This window comes from Sarcophilus harrisii, chromosome 6 (assembly GCF_902635505.1).
Source record: "Sarcophilus harrisii chromosome 6, mSarHar1.11, whole genome shotgun sequence".
Lineage (NCBI taxonomy): Eukaryota > Metazoa > Chordata > Mammalia > Dasyuromorphia > Dasyuridae > Sarcophilus > Sarcophilus harrisii.
Genome location: NC_045431.1, coordinates 228,289,773 through 228,316,423, shown reverse-complemented (window position 1 = coordinate 228,316,423; position 26,651 = coordinate 228,289,773).

Below are 26,651 nucleotides of genomic sequence, written 5' to 3'. Positions count from 1 at the left end.
TTCATAGAATAGTGGAGGATTAAGGTCGAGAAGATTATGGATATATAATTGGAAGACCATGTAGTCCAACCTTTTCATTTTTAAGCAGTTCAGTGGTATAGGAGAGTGCTGGAGTTAGGAAGATCTGAATTCAAAATTTGCCCCAAACACACACTGTGTGACTCTCGATTCATTTCTCCTCTCTCAGCCTCAGTTTCTTTATTTGTAAAATGAGGATAATTGTATCTCCTTAATTAAATTGTTGTGAGACAAATGAAATAAATATGTAAAATACTTTTGAAAACTTCAAGTACTATAGAAATGCTATTATAATTATTTTCTTATCCTTATTTTTGTTGTTGTTGTTATTGGTGATCACAACAGGTGAGGGAACTGAGGTCCAGACAGGTTAAGTGATTTGTATTTCATAGCTAGTATATATCTGGGGAAATAGTCAAAGCCAGTTCTTGACAACAGGTCTAGCTCTCTATTCTTCTACTATGAGTCCATATATGGTCTCAGACACATACTAGCTGAGTGACTTTCATTTGCCTCAGTTTCTACATCTTTAAAATGGTGACAATAACTGCACTTACCTTTCAGGATTGTAGGGAGAATCAAATAAGATAACAATTGTAAAGTACTCAGTACAGTGTCTGGTACATAGTAAGTACCATATGAATTTTAGCTAGCTACTATGCTTAATTCACTGATATAGATTTCTAATTTTCTGATTTGAAAAAGAATTCCTGTAACACATCTTCCTTTCCAGGGTTATTGCAGGTTAGATATAAGTATAAAGCATGATGCAGATAGTTAAAAGGTCCAAATTCAAATTCCAGCCATGTACTTCAATAACTTTGGGACTGGTGAAGTCTATTGATCCCATTGGACCTCAATTTCTCCATCCATAAAATGAGCAGGTTAGATTCAACAATCTCTAAAGTTCTTTCCTGCTCAAAATCCATGAGTCAATCATTCCATATGCATAAGAATACTTAGGAAAAAAAATTACTATGCCAATAAGCAATTTCGTGGTTATGCTGGAGGCATGAAGATGGCCCAGATTTTTTTTTTTTTACAAAAAAGTCCATTAATGATATGAGCTAAAAGAGTTAAGTGTTACATTGCCTAGAATTTGGAAGAATTGGCATTCCTTGGGGTATATGCAGAAAAAACTCCTAATCTCTTATTTCCTTTGAAGTTGCTTTCACTTTCTACAGCAATTCACTCCCATAAACATTTATAAATATAATAAATTGCTGCATCATAAGAAATGTCAAGGATGAAGAATACAAGGGAATGTTGGAATATAGATATAGACGGAAGGAGAAATGAAGGAAAAACAAGCAATTATAGAAAGATATATCTTGGTTAGATCTGGGTCAACATGACATGATCATAGTTAAGGCAATACCATTCATGTTCAGTGGAAGAAAAAACAAAACTCTAGATTTGGATCCATAAACTCATAGACTAAAAGAGATCTAAGAGATCACTTTCATTCTACAGGAGATTCAACCACGCCCTAGAGGGGGTCAAGTGACAAACCCTGTGTCATGCAAATGGTAAGTGGTAGATTCTACTATTCCTAGATTTAAACTGAGGAGGTCTGACTCTAAATACAGTATTCTTTCTTATACCCCATGATTAATAATTGGGTGACATTGGAAACAGGAAGTTGATTCATTGCTTTGGACTTCAATTTCATAGAATCTCAGAATTAGAGCATTGGGAGATATCTCAAGAGTGACATCTATTTCAATTCATATGTGAAAGAAATACACTTTCTAAAAAGGTGGACTAATAGTCATCCAACCTCTGCTTATGTAAAAAATTAACTAGACACTCTCTGAGGTTTCCTCATAGCTATGCATTCAAAGCTCCTATGACCCACTCAAGATTGAAGAACATATCTTAAGGACTAGAATAATTTCATTAATAAGTCATATCCCTAAGAGATTGACTTTTGTAGGGTCTGGGATTTAGAGCAAAAAACAACTAATTAATCAAATATCTGTTAATTGCCTACTGGAATATATAGGATGCTCAGGGAGAAATAGGGTGTCTAGTATGGGACTCGTTATTCAGTCATATTTCAGGTATGTCTGAACTTTTTAGACTTCATCTGGAGTTTTCTTGACAAGGTAATGGAATGTTTTTTCATTTCCTTCTTCAGTTCATTTTATAGATGAGGAAATGAAGCAAAGAGGATTATATGATTTGTCCAGGGTTATATAGCTAGGAAATATCTGAGATCAGATTTGAATTTAGGAATCTGAGTCTTCCTGGCTTCAGTCACAGCAGTCTATCTATTGTATCTATCTATTGTATCATCTAGATGCCCTGGTTTGAGGGTTGAGCCATTTTTGGGATGCTCATCCAGCTTTAGTGTCACCTTGATATACCCATTTATCTAATAGCCACTGAAGGTAGCTTTAGCAGGTAATGTGAAGCACTTAGATTTTTACATAAAATCAGACATTGAGAATATCAAGGTCACCCACTGCATCCTGGGATAGTCATCCTGACTTTTATCTTGGATTTCTACAATGCTGACTTTTATCTTGGATTTCTACAATGCTGAAGAGACAATGAGACTGATAATCTTGCAATTCTCTCAGTTAAATTCAATTCAGGTGCAAAACATCACTCTGTGATATTATTAATACTTAAAAAAAATAAACAAGAACAACTAAGTGCCAGATACTGTGTTAAGTGCTGGGGATAAAAAAGGCAAAAGATACTCTTAGGGAGTTTACAATATAATGGGGGTAGATAACAAGCAAATAATCTATAAAAACAAGCTATGTGCAGAATAATTTACAGGATAATTAAAAAGGGGAAGGCACTAGAATTAATAGAGCCTAGAACAGGCTTCCTATAAAAAATGGTATTTTAGTTGGGATTTTCAGGAAGAATTTTGAGGAGAATGTCATTATTAGATCTCTAAATAAAGAAGATGTCTAGTGGTGATACTGAAGACTTTGGAATAGACAAGAATAGACAAGCTACTCTTGCATAACAAGAAGGTAGTACTGAGACCATATGCTAGAGAGTTGAGAGTTGAGTTAGAGTTAGAGAAAGAATATGAAAATTGTAGAAGATGGACTTAGTAACTGATTTCAATATCATTGGATCTTGGATCTCATGTTAAATATGTCTACTTTCTCCTCCTTCAACTATTGGAATTCCTAGTTTCTTTCAAAGCTCAGCTGAAATGTTACTTTCTACATGAGAACTTTCCTGGTATACCCAGATGGTATTGCCCTTTATCCCAAAATACCTTGTATTTTTTTACTTATTTATTATATTTTATCTTCCTCGATAGATTGTAAACTGCTTAAGGAAAAATCCTGTTTTATTTTTGTTCTCATGGTTCCTGAACCTAACACATTCCTAACACATATAGTAGGTGCTTAATAAATGATCATTGATTGGTTGGTTGGTTGAATCTGAGATTTAAGAGACAGAGGAGCCAAACATAATCCAAAGATTTCCAAGATGGAAGATTTAGAGAATTTTATTCCATTAACAGATATTAAAATGAGAAGGACAATGTGTAAAGAAAAGAATATTCTTTTCAATTTTGGACATGCTAACATTGGGGTGGGACATGCAGATTGAATATTCCACATGCAACTGGGGATTTCAATCTGGGAGGAGATAAGAGTTTAAGGCTGGAAAGAGAGAGCTGGCTAAGTGCATATAGAGGAATAGAGATATATAGATGAGAAGCAGTATAGTGGGCTCTAGAGTGGGAAGATTGGGATTGCTCTCTATACTTATGAAATCACAGATCCAGTCCAAAATAAAGAAAAAAGGTATAATTGTAAACTATTATTACAGGGCAATCTTTATGTAGCCATAAGTTTCTCTTTGTTACTCAGAGAAAGAGGCATTCAAATATTATAGCACTAGGGTTTTGTTTTAAGTCCTACTACTAGGGATAATAATATAGAATCATAGAACTGGATATGGGAGGCCTGCTAGTCAACCCTTTTCTAGATGACAAAATGGAAGCTTAGAAAGATCAAGTCACATGCCCAGATTATATTGTAAATAAGTGGCAGGAACAGGATTTAAGTAGGACCTCTGACTTCAGAATCAGTAATTTCCCCATTGTATCTTATATCTATGAGCATTTTAAAAATTATCCATGGAAGATAATCTCTCTGACTTTGCTGTTTAATTTCATAGAGATTCTGACACTCAGAATTTTAGACACTATAGAAAGGCTGAGAAGTGTCATGGCATACCAATGCAATGTGGGAGATTTGGGGGGGGGCTCTTGGCTTCACATCAATCAATAATCAATTAAATATTTATTAATCACCTATTATGTGTCAGGCAATGTGTTAAGTGCTGACACCTGTTAATTTTAAGGCATAATCACAATGAATTATTAATTTGAATATTCAATTATTTCCCTTTGCACCAAAGATGGCTCTAGTCTTTGCACAGCAGAAGTGGGAGGTCTCTTGTCTCTTCCTTTGTCCTCCCTAGCTTTTCCTTCCCCTCTTCTCCCGTTATTTTCCCTATAGTTTTTTACATATCCTTTTAGTCTGGTGGCTGACAGCCCTTGCCAAAGAATGAGGGACAGTAATAGAATCCTCAGTGTTTTCCTTGTTGTTGTTATTCTCAATAATAGTATGTTTGTAGGTTGTAATTAGGTGTCAAGTTTATTAACTTGATGGTTGTAACTGGATAACTGAAAAGGCATATTTTCAGTAACCACTAAATTTGTAAGAAAGCGTGAATTTAGATTCTCGAAATAAATTAAAGCTAATAAATTGGCTTCAGTTGGCAAATAGGGAAAATGAGGGACTGGATAAGAGCAGCAATAGAGAACTGGAGGCAGCTACATCTGCTGAATGGTTGAGGGGACTGGAAATGAGCAAGAGTAGCTTTATAAGATGCAGAAGACTAAGAGGATGCAGGAAAATGGACCAATCTTTGAATAGCTTTTATGTATTTATTGTTATGTCCTTGGATCTTAGGATTTTTTCTAGAATCCTTTTTTTTTCTGGACTTGGATCATGTGATCCTGGCCAGATAAATCTTGTTAAAGATTTATAAATAGATATATGTATTTTTTCATTACCCTGACCAGATTTTGGACTTTATTCCCAAGTAGTCTGGTTTGAGAACTAATCTACATCTGCCCAGCTCAAGAATGAAAAGGATATTTTTGCATCACTCTAGGCTCTCCCAAATACTCCAGGCCCAATTTAGCTCATCCTGAGATAATCTTAGCTGACTTTTATGTTTAAGACTACCTTTTGTTTAACTCTGAATTTATGGGTTAATATATGTTGTTTTCTCATTAAATGTAAATTGCCTTTTTGTTTATCTATGTCTTCTTATTAGTCCTCAGGAGAGCTATCTAATAGACTAGATAGCTTGACTTTTCATGAATTTCCAAGAAATATGTAAGCTGATTATTGGTCATCCCTTACATGATTGGCCCATCTCTTTTATACTCACATTTTGATATCTATTGTACTTTTTCTTTACAACAGTTCATAACCTGCAATATATTACAGCCAGTGCCTATTAACCACCTCTTCATTACCTTCTGAGTGAACAATAGCTTTAAGCATTCATAGTATGTGGCATTCTCTGCCTTATAGTTAGATAGTTCATATTGATCGTAAAAATAGCCTGTGTTTCAGGGAGAAGCTTGAAGTCATTAAAAAAAGATAACGTAATGTCCAAGGGGTGATCTTGGTTGATTTCCTTCTCAATTCTTGGCTTGGTTCATAATTTATTTGCATCCAAATAATCCTGTTAAGGGGAAATGCCTAGTTTTTCTTGTAGTTTACATATTAGGCTACATATACTAGGCTTTTATCAATATTAGACAATGAAGAAGACTTGTTATGTCAAGTGTGCTAGTTCAATTTCTGGTAAGCACTTTACCTTTCTCTACCTTTCCCCCCTATGTTCTCTGTGTTGCTCCTATTTGTTATGATGTGCAGTTTAGTGAATTATTTGAATTTGTGAGAAAAGTAATGGATTTGAAGTCAAAGATCTGAGTTCGGATCCCAACTATGGTACTTGTTAGCTATGTGACCTCAGATATCCAATGAACCAATAAACATATGTTAAGCATCTACAATATGCTTGCTGCATGATCTGATGTTATGAGCGTCTAAGTGAACAATATTTTGCCCTTGATAAGCTTATGTTATGTAGGATAAGCCAATATGTATACACTGTTGCCCTCAAAGTTCCCTCTAAGAAAAAGAAACAGAATTGGGTCATCTGCATACTTTATTCTTCTCATGTGGTCAAGCATACATAAGGGGATCTGCAGTTAGAACTGATCTCAGAGTGGGATTAGGCAAAAGGAGTTATAAAAACAAAAGTCACAAGTGTGAAGGAGTGTTAATTCATGGGCTAATCAGGTTCAGCTATTGATCACCTGGGTTGGGAAATTTCTTTCTCAGAAGTCACATTATAGCCTATGAGATTTCACCATTGGGGTGAGCTATTCTTAGGGATTATAAAATGGCCATTAAGTGGTGCGTTAGAATAGGAGGTCCTCAAGCACACCTTAGTTCACTGGATGCATTAACATGAATTAGTCTGAGCCATTTCTGTCACTGGTGGCACTGCAGTAGGAGTCCTAACTTCAGCAAATGAACATAGCCAAGGATCTCTGCTATGTCAAGCTTACGGGATGCTCAATCTGCCTCCTTATTGGCTGATTCTAATCCCCAGGTCATTCTGGCCTTCTCTCAAACAAATCAAAATAATTAATAAAGTAATTTATCATTCCAGTTTGAAACACTTAAATATATGCTATAATTACTACATACATGATACAGTGGAAAAGACTCTAGACTTAGAATCAGAGGACCTATATTCATTCATAGCTCTACTATGTGATTCAAACAAGAAAAAATTCACATAGAAGATGGTGTGCAGTAAGTCACACAGTTGAGAACTCAGTTTTCTGATTTCCAAAATTTGAATGTTGCCTTAGATTAGATCTAAGGTGCAATTTATCTCTAGATATTTTGATCTATGTCCTAGCCATCAGCTGTATGAAGTCTTCATGGAAGCGGCTGTTGAGAAAGCTGGAAGATGGTCAAGAGATGGGCAGGAGAAAGTTTTGTGAGTGGAGGCAATTAGAAGATTCCAAAGGAAAATGAGCTACTTTTTAGGGAGCAAGTGAAATAATTTCCTTAGCCTCTTGGGTCCCTAATTTGTGATACTACACAAAGAATCTAATTTTTATTTGAAAAATAGGTTCAAATTTTGGCTCTGCCACTACCTACATAGTGGGCAAATCACTCAAACTCTCTAGGCCTCAGTTTCCCTATAAAACAAAAAAAATTGGATTATGTAGAGTCTAGTGAACTTTCCAGTTCTCCCTACCCATCCTTCTTATCTCAGTCCTTCAGATTTTAAAGTTCCACAACTGTGGTGACAATATTTTAATTTTATTTTTTGATTGTGGATAAGCCCTTGCTTATTGAACTTTCTTAAATCTTTCTGGATGATATCTAATGTAGCTTTTGATCCATTTTAGAGGAGGGGAATTCATAGGCAACTCAAGATATCATCCTTGCAATGTCATTAATTCTTTTTGAGAATGGGAGGCTAAAAACAAAACAATGAGAGAAGAGGAGAAAATTTCCTAATTACCAAAAATTCTCCCCGTAGTCATTCTCTCCATCCAGTGGCTATTTCTTCTCCATTTTCTTCTATCCTGATTTAGTGAAAAAAACAAAAAAAGCAACAATTATATTCCTTTCTTGATATTGCCCTTAGTCTTAGGAGATGTAGTTCCCTTAAGGTAAGGACTTAATACATACATATGTATATATATATATATATATATATATATATATATATATACACACATATATACATATACATGTATATATATATGTGTATATGTATATACACATATATTTGTATATCTGTGCACACATATACATGAATATGCATGGACATATATATATATACATATTACTTTATATATATAATTTGCAAATAAAACACATCTGAGAAATTGTGTTTTACTCTTTTGCCCAAAAATCAGAGGAGAATAGATTTAGAGTGGGCAAAGACATTGTAAGTCATCTAATAACTTAATGATAGAATCATCATTTAATAGAAACTGACACCAGAGGGATTATGACTTGATCAAGGTCATATTGGTTTGGATTGAATCCATCTCCTGATTTTAAATTCATCCTCCTGACCCCACTATATTTTGTATGTGTGGATGGGGTGGGTTGGGGTATGAGTATGGGTGTATAAGTGGTTTTATTTATTTATTTTTTGACATAGTAGTGAAAGTGGAGAAGAGAGCTAGAAATACTTTATGAACCTGGCAGGGGTTTCTCCCCTCCCTCCAAGATAAAATATTTGGTAGTTAGTATAATGACAGGACATGGAATTAATATAGGCAAATATCCAAATTTAATTGATGTCATTTGTTCCTGTATTCATATATGGTGTTAGATGTCTGTTTCTCCACAAGACTTTAAACTACTTTTATCCTATTACATTAAGATCTCCACCCTTTCTCACTCTCACCCTTTAAACCTCTAAAGCCTAAAGCACAATGGGAAAGGGATCCTTATATTGAGATAGTGAAGGGGAGAAATAAAAAGCACTTCCATTCAGGGCTTTAATGGTTCCTTATATCAACCTGTCAAAGTAATGTACCCAAAGAACTTTTTCTTGTAATTGCCAAAGTAGTAATTAACTAGGGATTCACTTTTCCCCAGGCATTTCTGCCTACCCAAACTTCTTTAGTACCTCTTTCTACAAAGCATGGCCACTGGAAATATTTATGTGGTTGAAAAAATAAATATTGAGTTATCAGAAACTAAACATGGGTGAAGACAATAAGGGAATTTGATGGAATTTTTAAAAAAAAACTTTTTACTTTCAAAACATATGGACAGATAATTTTTCAACACTGACCCTTGCATAGCCTTGTGTTTCAGATTTTCCTCTCCTTCCCCTCACCCCTAGATATTAAAATATGTGTTAAATCCAATATGTGTAAACATATTTAGATAATTCTCTTATTGCACAAGATAAATCAGATCAAAAAGGAAAGAAAATGAATAAGAAAACAAAATGCAAGTGAACAATATCAAAAAGAGTAAAAATGTTATGTTCTAATCCACACTCAGTTCCCACAGTCCTCTCTCTAGGTGTAGATGGCTCTCTTTATCACAAGATCATTGGAATTGGCATCAGTCATCTCATTGGAAAGAATCAGGTTCATTAAAATTGATCATTGTATAATATTGATGTTGCTATGTACAGTCATCTCCTGGTTCTGTTCATTTCACTTCCCATCAGTTAATGCAAGTCTCTCAAGGCCTCTGTAAAATCACCCTCTCAATCGTTTCTTATAGAACAATAATATTCCATAACATTCATATACCACAATTTATTCAGCCATTCTCCAAACGATGGGCATTCACTCAATTTAAAATAACTCTGAGACACCACTAAACACTTCTGAAATTGGCTAAATGACAGGAAAAGATAATGAGGAATGATGGAGGAAATATGGGAAAACTGGGACACTGATACATTGTTGGTGGAACTGTGAATGGATCCAGCCATTCTGGAGAGCAATTTGGAACTATGCTCAAAAATTTATCAAACTGTGCATACCCTTTGATCCAGCAGTGTTTTTACTGCTTATATCTAAAAGAGATCTTAAAGGAGGGAAAGGGACCCATATGGGCAAAAATGCTTGTGGCAGCCCTTTTCATAGTGGCAAGAAACTGGAAACTGAGTGGATGCCCATAATTTGGAGAGAGAAGGAGGAGGAGGAGAGAGGGAGGGAGGGAATAGAGAGAGAGTGTGTGTTGAATGACTTGATCAGGGTCATAGGGAAGATGGCATAGATAAGGAATCTGAAGCTCACTAAAATTTCATATAGGTTGCATAGTGTAACCATCTTGAGGTTATATTTGAACTTAGGGTTTCCTGACTTCAGGGAAAAAAAAAAAGTTATCTATTGTACAATTGCCTTTGCTCCACTAATAAAGTCTCCCTTTTTATTTTTTTGAATGATTGCTTTTGCTTAATCTAATACTAGGGTGGCAAATCTTGCTATTTTTAATTTATGTATATTAAAAAATTCCCCATTCACTCTGTTTTTTTTGTATATCTGTTTAAAAAAAACCCAAGAAATTATATGATTTTATTTATTTTATCCCGCAACACTCATTCATTTTATAGCATTGTTTAATCCATTCACATTTAAAGCTATTAGTTTGGTGTATTTTTTCCTTTACCTATTTCAAAAAATATTTTCCCAAGTTAAGATTTACTCCCATCCTTCAATTCTTTTATTTTACTATTTTTTAGATTACTCTGTTTGCACAGACTCTCTTATACTCACTTGAATCCCTTTCTTGTATGTGACCCTTTTCTTTTTAAAATTTTTATTTTATTTTATTTTAAACTTAAATACAAAATAATAAAAGAATAAAAGTATTGCCACATGCAGTAAAATATAACAGAGAATTCAAAATATAAATAAATAAATTTCCATTTTAAGAAAGCCTATGTAAAAAAAAATACTATATATTGTAATCAGAGTTGTTCATTTTTCCTTTGCTTTCTTATAAGTTTTTTTTGTTCTCTGCTGTGCACATTTTTGCTTTATTCCCCCAATTTTTACTCCCCCAGAATGCTACAATTAAGTGTAGATGCATTTAAAAAACACACATATGTATATATAAATATATATATATATATTATATACATATAACCATACATGTACATATACTTATACATATATACACATACATATTAATAAAGATCTATAACCATATATATATATATATATACACACACAAACATTCATACACATATATGTAAGGCTGTATTATGCTTATTTCCAGTTTTTTTCAATTTCTCTGAAGCTGGATACCATCTTCCTTCATCAGTCCAAGGCTTTCATATTTTTCTGATCCCATTCTCTTTAAAGTTTTTTTTTTTATTAGTTCCTTTTTCTCACAATTTTTTTGGTTTTGAATTTCTTCTCACTCCTCACTTTTCTCTAGTTAGCTAAGTAGATTTCTTCTCCTCTACTTTAGGTAGTCCTGTTCATTATTTTCTTTAAAAAATCATTTTTATGTCCTTTTCCCAAAAGATTTCTCTCACCCTTCCAATTGCAAAGTAAGGCCTCCTTTCTTTCCTTTCTTTTTAACCTTTCCTCCTTCTTCTTTACCTACTCCACTGTTTCTGAGGCCACATTGGTCACTTTCCTCTCCTTGCTAATCTTTGACTGGACCTGGGGCATCACACACTCATCATCCCTTTGCTCCCTTTTCTTCTTTTTCTGTACCCTCTAATTTTGTAGAATAGTCTCACAAAAAAGCATTCATCTGTAGGCAGGGTGTCATCAGATTCTATCAATAATGACCTCTGTCATTTCACTATTGACTCTACCAGATTTGGGCCTTTACCCTAGCTCTTTGTGTACATTTAGAAAGAAGTCTCTTACTGAGTTTCCTCTTGTCACTCTGTTGCTGTTACTGTTCTTATATGCTACATTTTTCTCCTGTATTTTTACTATTCGGGTTATTTGAAAAAATAAATAATCTCTTTAGTTCTGGTTTTATTTCTAAAAATGATTCAAATATTTCTATTGAATGCTGTCTTTTAAGCTCAGTTTTGCAAAATTGGTCACTGAACTAAATCCTGAACACCACTGCTCTTTGGAACACATTACTCCATTCTCTCTTCCTTTTCTAGTTGTGAGGAATAATGTTACATTATTTGAATCTTTTTTTTCCTTCATATTTTGAGATCTATCACCTGGTGATGGCCTGCAGAGCTTATTTCTGAATTGATTTATTAAATTTAGCTGTTATGTCTCTTGGAGTTTTTAGCATTTTTTCCTCTCCCTGGAGGAAATCTGCCAATTCTTTCAAATGGAATTAATTTTCTATGTTCGGAAGATCTGAACAGCTCTCTTACATTATTTCTTTCATTAATCTGTTAATATTTTTGTCCTGTTTTGTTCTTCTGGAAGACCTATGATCCTTAGGTTTATCTCCCTACTTCTTATCTTTAAGAATCAGCATATTTTGCTTGCAAAAACATTTTCTTTTAATTTTATTTTGCTTTGTTTTATTTTTATTTTTTGTTATTTTTCTTCAAGGTTGTCCTTCAGTTCTGTGTATTTACATTTTTATTCTATTGTTCTCTTTTTTGTTTCTTTGGTGAGGTTTGCTATTGGAAATTCAAATTTTTCTATTCTGCTCATATTTCTTGTTGTGTGGGCCATAAATTTTGTTCTCTTAAGTCTCATTTATCTTTTAAAGTATTCATGACAGTATGGATATGATTCACATTCTACTCAAATTGTACAGCGTTTCCTTTCTTATCAACTGTGGAATCATCTATATTTTGCAATGTATATCCACAGATACCTGAACTAATGTACTGGTCCTGGAAGTCATATTTCCTTCTATCATTATTGTTTTTCCCCTGTTGAATTATCTTTTTATATTCAAGATATTTATGTTTTCATCTTCCTGAATCTTTGATACTTTATCTTCTTCCCCCCATTTTCTATCACTCACTTCTTATTTCCCTCACATCTGCTTGTGATTTCCTTGAGGATAGATCTCAAAGCACCTCCTCCTCCTCCTTCTGCACTAGGCAATTCAAGATTCACCAACTTGAGTCTCTGTCCCAATTTTTGTGTGGTCAGAGCTGGCCTTAGTTGGATGTCATGCTCATTCTCTCAAGTTTGGTTTCCCTCCCAACATGCATAATTTTTCTGTTGTCATGAGCTCTTCCAGGCTCCTGTAACTTAGTTCAATTGGCTGGCACCAATAATTCAGATCTTGATTTCATCAGCAGTACTAAATCAGTGCTTTGCAGCAAGATGTATTTCTTGGTGGTACATTTCAGCTCTTGCAGGATTATGGCCAAGTTGGATGTCAAGCATATAGTAAACCTCTAAAGTCTGGGACTGGGGTCTCCATGGTGCTGGAACAAAGAAGGAGGGAGGAAGATGTTGGTATTGGTTTTTATCTAAACCAGTGTTGTATCTTTGGATTTGTTACTCTAGTCTCACTAGTGGTAGAGCTGGAGGTGGAAGAAAGGTATTTAATGAACTCAAGGTTAGTGAACATTAGTTCCTGGGTTAAGTATTTTTTAAACCTTCTTTGGATTCTGGCAATCATAGGCCTTGAAAACAGCTGAAATTGCCACATATTTTTAAGAGGTTGGAGAGGTTGTAAAGATAGAAGAAATTATCTAGTCTGCCATCTTATTGCTTTCATAACACAGAAGTCCAGTTAATAAAGTATAACCAAATATTTTTCCTAATGGATTTAATAACTAAACACAAAGCAGAGTAATCCAGTTTATTTGCTTTAACAAGAAGCAAGGGGAGTTTTTAATGGGGTGTTAGAGTCAAATAGCTGTGAAGAAATAAGGACCAAATGTAGGGAGATGGTAGGGAGAATGTAAAAGTATATATATATATATATATATATATGTGTGTGTGTGTGTGTGTGTGTGTGTGTGTGTGTATAAAAGATTCTGAGAGGAATTGGCAATTCATAGGATTAATCCAACCACTAATATTCTTTTGATCATGGATTACTAGAAAAATGATAGTGATACTTTATAAGATAATAGTAAACTTAAAAAAAAAAAGTCTACTTCACGTGGAGCTTTGTGCTAAGTACTCAATAATGAAAACACATCTCTACCCTTAAAGAGCTCATATGGCTGTCAAGAGAACAAATTTATATAAGATAAAAGGTCAAAGGACCAGCAGAATATGGATGTAGATATGGAAAGTACATTAAAATTAATTTAATCTATCCTCCTTCATTTCATACAATATAAACAACAACAACTGAGGACCACAGACAATAAACAATGTTGTTGTTTTAGACATCCAAGTGGGAATGTCAAGCAAGCCATGAGATGTAAGAATCTGAAACCCAGAGGAGATAGTGCTACAGATACATTTCCTAAGATCAATTTTCACTCCCAAATATTTTATATTATTTACAATTATTTTAAATGGAATTTCTCTTTGTATCTCTTGCTGCTGGATTTTGTTGGTAATATATAAAAATGCTGATGATTTCTGTGGATTTATTTTGTATCCTGCAACTTTGCGAAAGTTGTGAATTGTTTCTAGTAGTTTTCAGTTGATTCTCTAGTATTTTCTAAGTATACCATCATATCATCCGCAAATAGTGATAATTTGGTTTCCTCATTACCTACTCTATTTCCTTTAATCTTTGCTTCTCTTATTGCCAAAGCTAACATTTCTAATACAGTACTGAATAGTAATGGTAATAGTGGGCCAACTTGTTTTACCCTTGATCTTACTGGGAATAGTTCTGATTTATTCCTATTGCATATGATGCTTGCTGATCATTTTAAATAGATGCTACTCATCATTTTAAGGAAAACCCCTTATTATTCCTATACTCTCTATGTTTTTAATAGGAATAGATGTTGAATTTTGCCAAATGCTTTTCTCCATCTATTGAGGTAACATATGATTTTTGTCAGTTTGTATATTGAGATAGTCAATTAAGCTAATAGTTTTCTTAATATTGAACCAGCATTGCATTCCTGATATAATCTTATGTGGTCACGATGTATTATCCTGGGAATGATTTTCTGTAATCTCTTTGCTAATACTTTATTTAAGATTTTTGCATTAATATTCATTAGGGAAATTGGTCTATAATTTTCTTTCTCTGTTTTGACCCTACTTGGTTTAGGTATTGCCATCATGTCTGTGTCATAAAAAAAAAAAAGATTTGGTAGAATTCCTTCTTTCCCTATTTTTTCAAATAGTCTGCATGGTTTTGGAATTAATTTTCTTTATATGTTTGGTAGAATTCACATGTAAATCCATCTAGTCCTGGGAATTTTTTCTTAGGGAGTTGATTAATAGCTTGTTCTATTTCTTTTTCTAAAATGGGACTATTTAAGTAATTTATTTCCTCCTCTGTTAATCTGAGCAATCTATATTTTTCTAAATATTTATCCATTTCTCTTAGATCATCATATTTATTGGCATATAGTTGGGCAAAATAGCTCCTAATTATTGTTCCAATTTCCTCTTCATTGGTGTAAAGTTCACCTTTTTCATTTTTGATTGTAACAATTTGATTTTCTTCTTTCCTTTTTTCTGATCAAATTAACTAAAGGTTTATCTACTTTGTTGATTTTCATAAAACAGCTGTTTTCTTTATTAGTTCAATATTTTTTTTTCACTTTAAATTTTATTAATCTCCCCTTTTATTTTCAGAATTTCAAATTTGGTATTTACTTGGGAGTTTGTTTTTTTTTTTTTTTCCTTTTTCTAGCTTTTTTAGTTGCAGGCCCAATTCACTAATCTTTTCTTTCTCTGTTTTATATTTTTATTTCTCTAAGTACCTAGATATTAAAAAAAAAAAAAACCTTCCCCTAAGAACTACTGAGACTGCCTCCTATGAATTTTGGTATGTTGTCTCATTATTGTCATTCCTGTAGATGAAATTATTGATTGTGTCTAAGGATTGTTGTTTTACCTATTCATTCTTTAGGATGAGATTGTTTAGTTTCCAATTAATTTTTCATCTATTGGCCAAGATGGCGGAGAAGGCACACGCGACTTTCTAAGCTCTTCTCTTACCCTCTTTATCAATATTATATCGAGCCTCAAAAATAGTCTTGACTGCTACAATTCGTAAAGATAAGAAGTAGAACAACTCACCGGCCGAAGAACATCTGCAGTCTCGCCAAAAAAGGTTGGTTCCGGGGCCAGGGGGGAGATCAGTGCAGACTGGGAGAGAAATTAAGTTCCGAGGAGAGTCTCAAACCAAAAGTGAAAGCACAGATCTCAGCACAAGTGTGCAGCCCCAACCTGCAGTACAGGGCTTTTCCTTGGGGCAGTTGTGATCCTGCACAGTAGGAAGACACAGCACGGATTAGCCTCCAATCTGCACAGTAGGGGGCTCAGCTTGGGGCCATAGAGCTTTTCCAGGGTCCATTTGCATCGGGCAGAGACACTGGGGCAGAGTTCGGGGCGGTCTGCGGTCTGCAGTCTGCGGTCAGCTGCTAATACTCACAGTCCCACAAGAGGCTCCAGCCTGGGGCAGTGACACTTTCACCCCTTCGTCTCTAGCCAAGGGCAATCGCTAACCCACTCAGCCCAACTGGGCACTTCGATAGCTCGGCCAGTGCTGAATCCCCTTCCTGTTGGGGGAAGGGAAAACTCTCACTCAGAGCACTCCCAAACCTCTGAGCAGGAAATCGGTTTACATCTCTCCCTGCTCTGCAGAGGAAGCTGGTAACCCCCTTACCTAAGATACATACCCTAATAAAATAAATAAAATTAATAAATAAATATCCACATTTAAATTAAATTAAAAAACAATTAAATAAATAAAAAGATGAAAAGAACGATCTATAGCTTCTATGCAGAAAAAGAGCAGGTCAGCAAACCTGAAGAGATCTCAAACAGCAAAAATGCATCAGACTGTCCTCCTTTAAATGATGCTCTCATAGAAGAGACCATTAAAAATCTCAAAAGAGAGTTAGAAGATAAATGGGGAAAGGAAAGAGAAGCCTTACAAGAGAGCAACAACTTCCTGAAATACGAATTGGAAAAGTTAAAAAAATTCCCAGGAAGTGCAGGGAAACAAAATTGGTGAATTGGAAAAAATAAAAAAATCTCAGGAAAGTAAGAATTGTGAATTGGAAAAAATAAAGAATTCACTAGAAAGTAGGATTTGTGAATTGGAAAAGACAAAGAACTCGCAAGAAAGTAGGATCCGTGAATTGGAAAAGACAAAGAACACGCAAGAAAGTAGGATCTGTGAATTGGAAAAAGAAAATAATTCACTAAAAAAAAAAATTAGTGAAATGGAAAAAAATTCCACAGACCAAAACAATACATTCAAAAACTCAATTGGACATATACAGAAAGAAGTAAAAAAAGCTAATGAAGAAAATAATTCTTTAAAAATTAGAACTGAACAAATAGAAACTAATGATTCATTGAGACAGCAAGAATCAGTCAAGCAAAAACAAAAAAATGACAAACTGGAAAAAACCATGAATTATCTACTTGCAAAAACGACAGACTTGGAAAATAGATCTAGGAGAGATAATCTGAGGATTATTGGACTTTCTGAAAACTATGATGAAAAAAAGAGCCTAGATACTATTTTACAAGAAATCATCAAAGAGAACTGCCCAGATGTAATAGAATCAGAAGGTAAAATAGGCATTGAAAGAATTCATCGAACACCTTCTGAAAGAAACCCTAAAATAAAAACCCCAAGGAATATTGTGGCAAAATTTCAGAACTATCAGATTAAGGAAAAAATTTTACAAGCAGCCAAAAAAAAACCATTTAAATACCGAGGTGCCACAATAAGGATCACCCAAGATCTGGCTGCCTCTACATTAAAGGAAAGAAGGGCCTGGAATATGATATTCCGAAAGGCACAAGAACTTGAGATGCAGCCAAGAATAAACTACCCAGCTAAGCTGAGCATTTTCTTCCAGGGAAGAAGATGGACATTTAATGAAACAAATGAATTCCATTTGTTTCTGAAGAAAAAACCAGAACTAAACAAAAAATTTGATCTCCAAGAATAGAACTCAAGAGATGCAGAAAAGGTAAAAATAACTCTTGAGAATTGTATTTCTGTTGTGGATATACAAAAAGAATACATGTATAATTTGATTGTACTGATATAACATAAAAAAGGGAAGTAGATATGGAAAAGGGATGATGGCAGAATAAGGTGGGAAGGAGGGATAAAAAGAGGGAAACCACATCCCACAAAGAGGCTAAGGAAACTTATCATATCTGAGGGAATTTAGAGAGGGGGAGGAACATTGTGTGAATCTTACTCTCATCAGAGTTGGCTCAAAGAAAAAATAATTGACATTTGTTTTAGAGAAAATTCTCTCTCGCCTCATTAAAAACGGGGGAGAGGAAAAGGGAAAAGAAAAAGAGTAATAAGGGAAGGAAGGGGGAAAGACTCAAAGGGGGGGAGGGAGGGATTATAAAGAGGATAAGTATCGTGATACAAGAGGGGTACATAAGTTTAAAAGGGGGAAAGAGGGTTGGGGGAGGCAAGAATAAGTAAAGCACAATCTGGGGTTATTAGGATGGCAGGAAATACAGATTTAGTAATTCTAACCGTAAATGTGAATGGGATGAACTCCCCCATAAAGAGGAGGCAGATAGCAGACTGGATCAAAAGTCAGAACCCTACAATATGTTGTTTACAAGAAACACATTTAAAGCAGGGGGATACATATAGAGTAAAGGTAAAAGGCTGGAGCAAAATCTATTATGCTTCAGGTGAAGTCAAAAAAGCAGGGGTAGCCATCCTTATCTCAGATCAAGCAAAAGTAAAAATTGATCTAATTAAAAGAGATAAGGAAGGAAACTACATCCTGCTAAAGGGTAGCATAAACAACGAAGCAATATCAATATTAAACATATATGCACCAAGTGGTATGGCACTCAACTTCCTAAAGGAGAAGTTAAGAGAGTTGCAAGAAGAAATAGACAACAAAACTGTAATAGTAGGAGATCTCAACCTTGCACTCTCAGAATTAGACAAATCAAACCACAAAACAAATAAGAAAGAAATTAAAGAAGTAAATAGAATATTAGAAAAATTAGGTATGTTGGATCTTTGGAGAAAATTGAATGGAGATAGAAGGGAATATACTTTCTTCTCAGCAGTTCATGGAACCTATTCAAAAATTGACCATATATTAGGACATAAAGACCTCAAAATTAAATGCAAGAAAGCAGAAATAGTAAATGCTTTCTTTTCAGATCATGATGCAATAAAAACTACATTCAACAAAAAGTTAGGGGGAAATAGACCAAAAAGTAATTGGAAACTAAACAATCTCATCTTAAAGAATGATTGGGTGAAGCAGCAAATTATAGATACAATTAATAATTTCACTCAAGATAATGACAATGATGAGACATCATACCAAAATTTGTGGGATGCAGCCAAAGCGGTAATAAGAGGGAATTTTATATCCTTAGAGGCTTACTTGAATAAAACAGAGAAAGAAAAGATTAATGAATTGGGCTTGCAACTAAAAAAACTAAAAAAAGACCAAATTAAAAACCCCCAATCAAATACTAAATTGGAAATTCTAAAATTAAAAGGAGAAATTAAAAATATTGAAAGTAAAAAAACTATTGAACTAATTAATAAAACTAAGAGTTGGTTCTATGAAAAAGCCAATAAAATAGATAAGCCTTTGGTAAATCTGATTAGAAAAAGGAGGGAGGAAAATGAAATTAGTAGTCTTAAAAATGAAAAGGGAGAACTTTCCACCAATGAAGAGGAAATTAGAGAAATAATAAGGAGTTATTTTGCTCAACTTTATGCCAATAAATTTGATAACCTAAGTGAAATGGATGACTACCTCCAAAAATATAGACTTCCCAGACTAACAGAGGAGGAAGTAAATTGCTTGAATAGTCCCATTTCAGAAAAAGAAATAGAACAGGCAATTAAACAACTCCCTAAGAAAAAATCCCCAGGACCAGATGGATTTACATGTGAATTTTACCAAACATTTAAAGAACAATTGGCCCCAATGCTATATAAATTATTTGATAAAATAGGGAATGAAGGAGTCCTACCAAATTCCTTCTATGGCACAGACATGGTACTGATACCTAAACCTGGTAGGCTGAAAACAGAGAAAGAAAATTATAGACCAATCTCCCTAATGAATATTGATGCTAAAATCTTAAATAAGATATTAGCAAAAAGACTACAGAAAATCATCTCCAAGATAATACACTATGATCAAGTAGGATTTATACCAGGAATGCAGGGCTGGTTCAATATTAGGAAAACTATCAATATAATTGGCCATGTTAATAACCAAATTAACAAAAACCATATGATCATCTCAATAGATGCAGAAAAAGCATTTGATAAAATCCAACATCCATTCCTATTAAAAACACTTGAGAGTATAGGAATAAATGGACTTTTCCTTAAAATAATCAGCAGCATCTATTTAAAACCATCAGTAAGCATCATATGTAATGGAGACAAACTGCAACCATTCCCAATAAGATCTGGAGTGAAACAAGGTTGCCCACTATCACCGTTACTATTTAATATTGTATTAGAAACGCTAGCTATAGCAATAAGAGCTGAGAAAGAGATTAAAGGAATAAGAATAGGCAATGAGGAAGCCAAATTATCACTCTTTGCCGATGACATGATGGTATACTTAGAGAACCCCAGAGATTCTGCTAAAAAGTTATTAGAAATAATCCACAACTTTAGCAAAGTTGCTGGTTATAAAATAAACCCACATAAGTCATCAGCATTCTTATATATCACTAACAAAATCCAACAGTCAGAGTTACAAAGAGAAATTCCATTTAAAGTAACTACTGATAATATAAAATATTTAGGAATCTATCTGCCAAGGGAAAATCAGAAACTTTATGAGCAAAATTACAGACCACTTTTCACACAAATTAAGTCTGATCTAACCAATTGGAAAAATATTAAATGCTCTTGGATAGGGCGAGCAAATATAATAAAGATGACAATATTACCTAAACTAATCTATTTATTTAGCGCTATACCAATCAGACTCCCAAAAAACTATTTTAATGACCTAGAAAAAATAACAACAAAGTTCATATGGAAAAACAAAAGGTCAAGAATTTCAAGGGAATTAATGAAAAAAAAATCAAATGATGGTGGCTTAGCTGTACCAGATCTAAAATTATATTATAGAGCAGCAGTTACCAAAACTATTTGGTATTGGCTAAGGAATAGATTAGTTGATCAGTGGAATAGATTAGGTTCAAGGGATAAAACAGTCAACAAATATAGCAACCTAGTCTTTGACAAACCCAAAGATCCCAGCTTTTGGGATAAGAACTTACTGTTTGATAAAAATTGCTGGGAAAATTGGAAACTAATATGGCAGAAACTAGGCATTGATCCATACTTAACGCCGTACACCAAGATAAGGTCAAAATGGGTTCATGACCTAGGCATAAAGAATGAAATTATTAATAAATTAGAGGAACATAGGATAGTTTACCTCTCAGACCTGTGGAAGGGGAAGGTCTTTATGACCAAAGCAGAACTAGAGATCATTACTGATCACAAAATAGAAAATTTCGATTATACCAAACTGAAAAGTTTTTGTACAAACAAAACTAATGCAGACAAGATTAGAAGGGAAGCAATAAACTGGGAAAATATTTTTACAGTCAAAGGTTCTGATAAAGGCCTCATTTCCAAAATATATAGAGAATTAACTCTAATTTATAAAAAATCAAGCCATTCTCCAATTGAAAAATGGTCAAAGGATATGAACAGACAATTCTCAGATGAAGAAATTGAAACTATTTCTAGTCGTATGAAAAGATGGAGCTCCAAGTCATTATTAATCAGAGAAATGCAAATTAAGACAACTCTAAGATACCACTACACACCTGTCAGATTGGCTAAGATGACAGGAAAAAATAATGATGATTGTTGGAGGGGATGCGGGAAAACTGGGACATTGATGCATTGTTGGTGGAGTTGTGAACGAATCCAACCATTTTGGAGAGTAGTTTGGAACTATGCTCAAAAAGTTATCAAACTGTGCATACCCTTTGATCCAGCAGTCTTACTACTGGGATTATATCCCAAAGAGATTATAAAGAAGGGAAAGGGACCTGTATGTGCACGAATGTTTGTGGCAGCCCTTTTTGTAGTGGCTAGAAACTGGAAACTGAATGGATGTCCATCAGTTGGAGAATGGCTGAATAAATTGTGGTATATGAATATTATGGAATATTACTGTTCTGTAAGAAATGACCAACAGGATAATTTTGGTAAAATTGTTTGGTAAAATTTGGCCAAAATTTACAAATTGATGTTTATTTCTTTTTGCAGCTCTCTTAACTTCTCCTCTAGGAATTTGGATGCTATACTACTTGGTACATACATGTTTTGATATTAGTTATTTATCTATGGTACCCTTTACCAAGATATATTTTCTTTCCTTATCTCTTTTAATTAGATTAATTTTTACTTTTGCTTGATCTGAGATCAGAATTTCTATGTCAATAGTGATCTGCTTTTTTGTTTTTTTAACTTCACCTGAAGTATAATAGATTCTGCTTTAGCCTTTTGCCTTTATTCTAAATGCATCACTTTGCTTTAAATGTGTTTCTTGTAAACAAAATATTGTAGGATTCTGGCTTTTAATCTAGTCATCTATGTACTTCCATTTTATGGGAGAGTTCATCCCATTCATATTCACACTTAAAATGATTAATTCTTTATTTTCCACCATCTTATTTTCCCAAATTTTTACTTTTCTCTTTATTCCCCCCTTTCCCTCCTCTCCAGTATTTTGTTTCTGACCCCCACCTTTCTCAAACAGCCCTCCTCCTTTACTGCCCCTCCCCCTTTCTTATTTGTTTACCCTACTACTTCTTCCCTTCTGTTAGTCATCTCCTTTGTTTCACCTTCCACTTCCCTATAGAGTGAGACAAGTTTCTTTGTGAAGCTAAATATGTATGATATTCTCTCTTTGAGTCAAATCTGATGAGAGTAAGATTCACATAATGTTCATCCTCCCTTCTTTCCCTCAGTTATAAAAAATCATTTTTACCTATCCATGAGATGTAATTTGCCTCATATTACCTCCATTTCTCCCCCTTTCTGGTATAAGCCCTTTTCTACCTCTAGTTTTTTTTTTCATATTATCAAATTAAAATCAAATTATACCTATATTCTCTAAGTATACCCATAACAGAGATATAGTTTTCAAGTGTAATTTCCTTTGTACCTTTTTATCCTTCTGTTGAGTTCTGTATGTTAAGATACAATTTTCTCTTCTTCTCTGGTCTTTTTATGAGACAAATGAAATTCACCTGTACCAATCATTGAATGTCTATCTTCTCTGAAAGATAATGCTCAGTTTTGCTGGATAGTTGATTCTTGGCTGCAATCCAAGTTTCTTTGCCTTTCAGAATATCATATTCCAGGCCTTTTGTTCCTTTAAGATGGAAGCTGCTAGGTCCTGAGTAATTCTGATTGTGACTCTTTGATATTTGAAATATTTATTTTTGGTAGCTTCCAATACTTTTTTTTTGATCCAATTATTCTGAAAGTTAGCTACAATAATCCTTGGAGTTTTCATTTTGGGATCTTTTTCAGAAGATGATCAGTGAATTTTTTCAATGGCTATTTTCCCTTCTAGTTCTATGACATCTGGGCAATTTTCCTTCATGGTTTCCTGAAAGATGATGTCTAAGCTCTTTTTTTTTTTTTTCATTATGGTTTTCAGGAATTTCAATAATCCTTAGATTGTCTCTCCTAGATCTATTTTCCAGGTCAGTTGTTTTTCCAGTGAGATACTTTACATTTTCTTTTATTTTTAATTTTTTTGGGGGGAGTTGTTTGACTTATTCTTGATGTCTCATTGAGTCATTAGTTTCCATTTGTTCAATTCTTGCTGAATTATTTTCTTCAGTTACCTTCTTTAAGCTCCTTTTGTATTTGCCAATTGAATTTTCCTTCCTTCCTCCTTCCCTCCCTCCTTCCCTTCTTTCCTTAATTCTTCCTTCCTTCCTTCCTTCCTTCCTTCCTTCCTTCCTTCCTTCCTTCCTTCCTTCCTTCCTTTCTTCCTTCCTTCCTTCCTTCCTCCCTCCCTCCCTCCCTCCCTCCCTTCCTTTCTCTGTTCCTACTCTGCCCCCTCTCTCTTTTTGCTGAGTCAATTGGACTTAAGTGCCTTGCTCAAGGTCACACAGCTAGGAAGTGTTAAGTGTCTGAGATTAGATTTGAACTCAGATCCTCCTGACTTCAGGACTAGTGCTCTATCCACTGTGCCACTTAGCTGCCCCCAAATGAATTTTTAAATGAGTTATTTTGTGTAATAGATTTTTTTCCATTTCATAAATTTTGTTTTTTAAGGAGTTGTTTTCTTTTTCCATTTCATCAAATCCATTTTGTAACAAGTGTTTTTCCAGTTAATTTCTGTGTTTCCTTTCCAAATTCGCCTGCAATGAGCTTATGTCTCTTCCCCATTTTTCTTCTAACTTTCTTTTAAGAGCCTTTTTGAATTATTCCAAGAACCTTGTGAGAGTTCTTTTTCTTTTTTGCTTATTTTTTAAAAAGGTTGATGTCTGCTTTTAGGGCAAAGGGGAGATTCTCCAAGCTTTCTCTATAGATAAGAATTGCTATGCTGAGTTGGTGCTGCTGACTTTTGGTACTGGGTGTCCCGTGTTATTCTGGGGCTCAGAGGCTCACTATTTCCTTCCTGTATTTGTATTGGATGTCTCACTAATAACCTGCTGATCTACTAACTTTCAACCAGGACAGAGTAACCAACACTGCTGTAGATTCTTCCTGGTGGATTCCCCCGGTAGATTCCCCAGTATGTGAACCCCACACCATCCTGGGTCTATGTCTTGAACCTGCACTGGGCCACCTCCCTCCCATGTCCAATGGAACCAGATGTTTTCTGTAATTCTTCCACAGTATCTTCTGATGGAAATTTGTTACACTCCAAATATTTGTGGCTTCTGTCACCCCAAAACAGGTTCAAAGGCTTGATTTGATGTTGATTTGAGGGACATCAAGAAGAGCTCAGATAACAACATATCCTCTCAGCCATCTTGGCTCTGCCCTCCAAGGTTAATTTTCAGATAAAGTCTTTAAAAATCTTTTTAAAAATTACTTTTGTTAGATTTAAACATTTTCTAAAGATCTTTTGTTATACTTTAAAAATACTTTTGTAATACTTCACATTTTCTAAAAAATAAATTGTATGACCCAAGCTATGATTCCATGCCAGTCCCTCCTTTTTTGATTTTTCTTTATATATCAAAATATTTGTGGACTATATGATTATAAAGTCACTATATATATATATATATATATATATATATATATATGTAGAAAATGAAGAAAATGCCATCAAAAAGCAGAATCTTCATGAAAACCTAAATTGAGGAGATAGGAAGAGAAGCCAGGAATAGTTCTGGTTAAATTGCCAAAGAGATAAAGGGAGAAATGACATAGCAGCCAAGAGGCAAGAGAATTCAAGGTTGGAGCTGTTAACAGGCTTCAGATGCCTCAGAGATTCTAAGTAGGTTTGACAAAAGGCCATTTTATTTGTGAATTAGGAGGTCATTAGAGACACTGGAGAAGTTTTAGTAGAGTAATAAGGTTACTAAAATTGTAAGAGGATAAACGGAGGGAGGGAATTAAGAATGATCATTCTTTGGAAAAACTTGTTGGATGAAAGGAGGAAGGAAAATGAGACAACCGTAGTAAAAACTGGTCAATTATTCATGTCCTCATGATTAGCACCAGTAAAAACAAATAGCCTATAGAGGGATGAAAATTAGTAGCTAAAGGGGGTATCTCATAACCTACTTCACTTATGCAATCATAGGAAAATAAAGATGAAAGTATACCAAATAAATGACCAATTCCCTTTTTAAAAAAAAATCTAGGATAAAAAAGACAGTCATCCTCATCTAATATTAAATTTGCCATTGGAGGAGATTCCTACTAGAGAAGGGAAAATTACTTTGCCCAGTCCACTAATCTTTGTACTACTACATGCATGACCCTAGATTTATCTGCATATTATAATTTACTTTAGTATCTGGTTTTGAAATAAGAGAAATTTTGGCAGAAGGTTTTGAGATAGAGGGAAATATTAATAAATGAGCAAGTTTTTATTAAGAGCCACCTATATTTTAGAGGCAGGAGGTGAAACCGAAAAGAGGTGACAGAAAATGAATAAAGAGTGGTGCTGCAGAAAGTACTCTGGTTGACTTGGGTTTAAATCCATTAGTACCTTGTGACTCACTCTCTGCACCTCAGTTTACTCATCTACAGAATGAAGGGTGCTAAATCATCTGATGCCTGTGATCTCTTCCATACAGAAATCTTTAAATTGTGACAAAATAAAATATCTATTCTGATCCTCTCTCTCTCCTTTTTCTCTGCAGTTCAAATAGCATACAAATTGTCCAAAGTAACTATAACATGACCATAGGCTAGGGGAAACCATTTGTGTGTTAGAAGGAACTAATTGTAGACAAATCAACAAAGCACTCTTACCACAGGCCATCTGTAGGGACATGGAAATCACTTTGTTGCAGAAAGAATGCTTCACTGTATTGGGATTTTGCCTACATGTGAAATTATCCAGCACTTCGGGTCCCCAAGAAGCAAATGCCATAGACGAAACCTGCCTTGCTTCAGAGCCCAGTGACCGGGAGACACTTTGTAGATTTTGCCTTGCCTGTATTTGGCTGCTGTGGGATGTGATTGATTTTATTTTATTTCCCTATGAGGGCCTGAGGGAGGGTTGCAAGGACATCAGCCACTGAAGGATCTGCTGGGCTCCTTGCTTGTTTTCTGATGTTATATTGATTAAAACAGCAGGCCTAGACTCTCAGCAGAGCCCCTCTGTCAACACACATGCCAACCTAATAATTACTTGAACTGTAAAAAGTGCCATCCAATAACAGAGGCACTAGGCATGGCAAATGAAGAGAAATTGCATCCTGTTTTTATTTGGGTATGGGGGAGATATTCCTCTCCCCTCCTTTCCCTTTTGCTCTCCTGTGTGGGAATGATCCGTCTTTG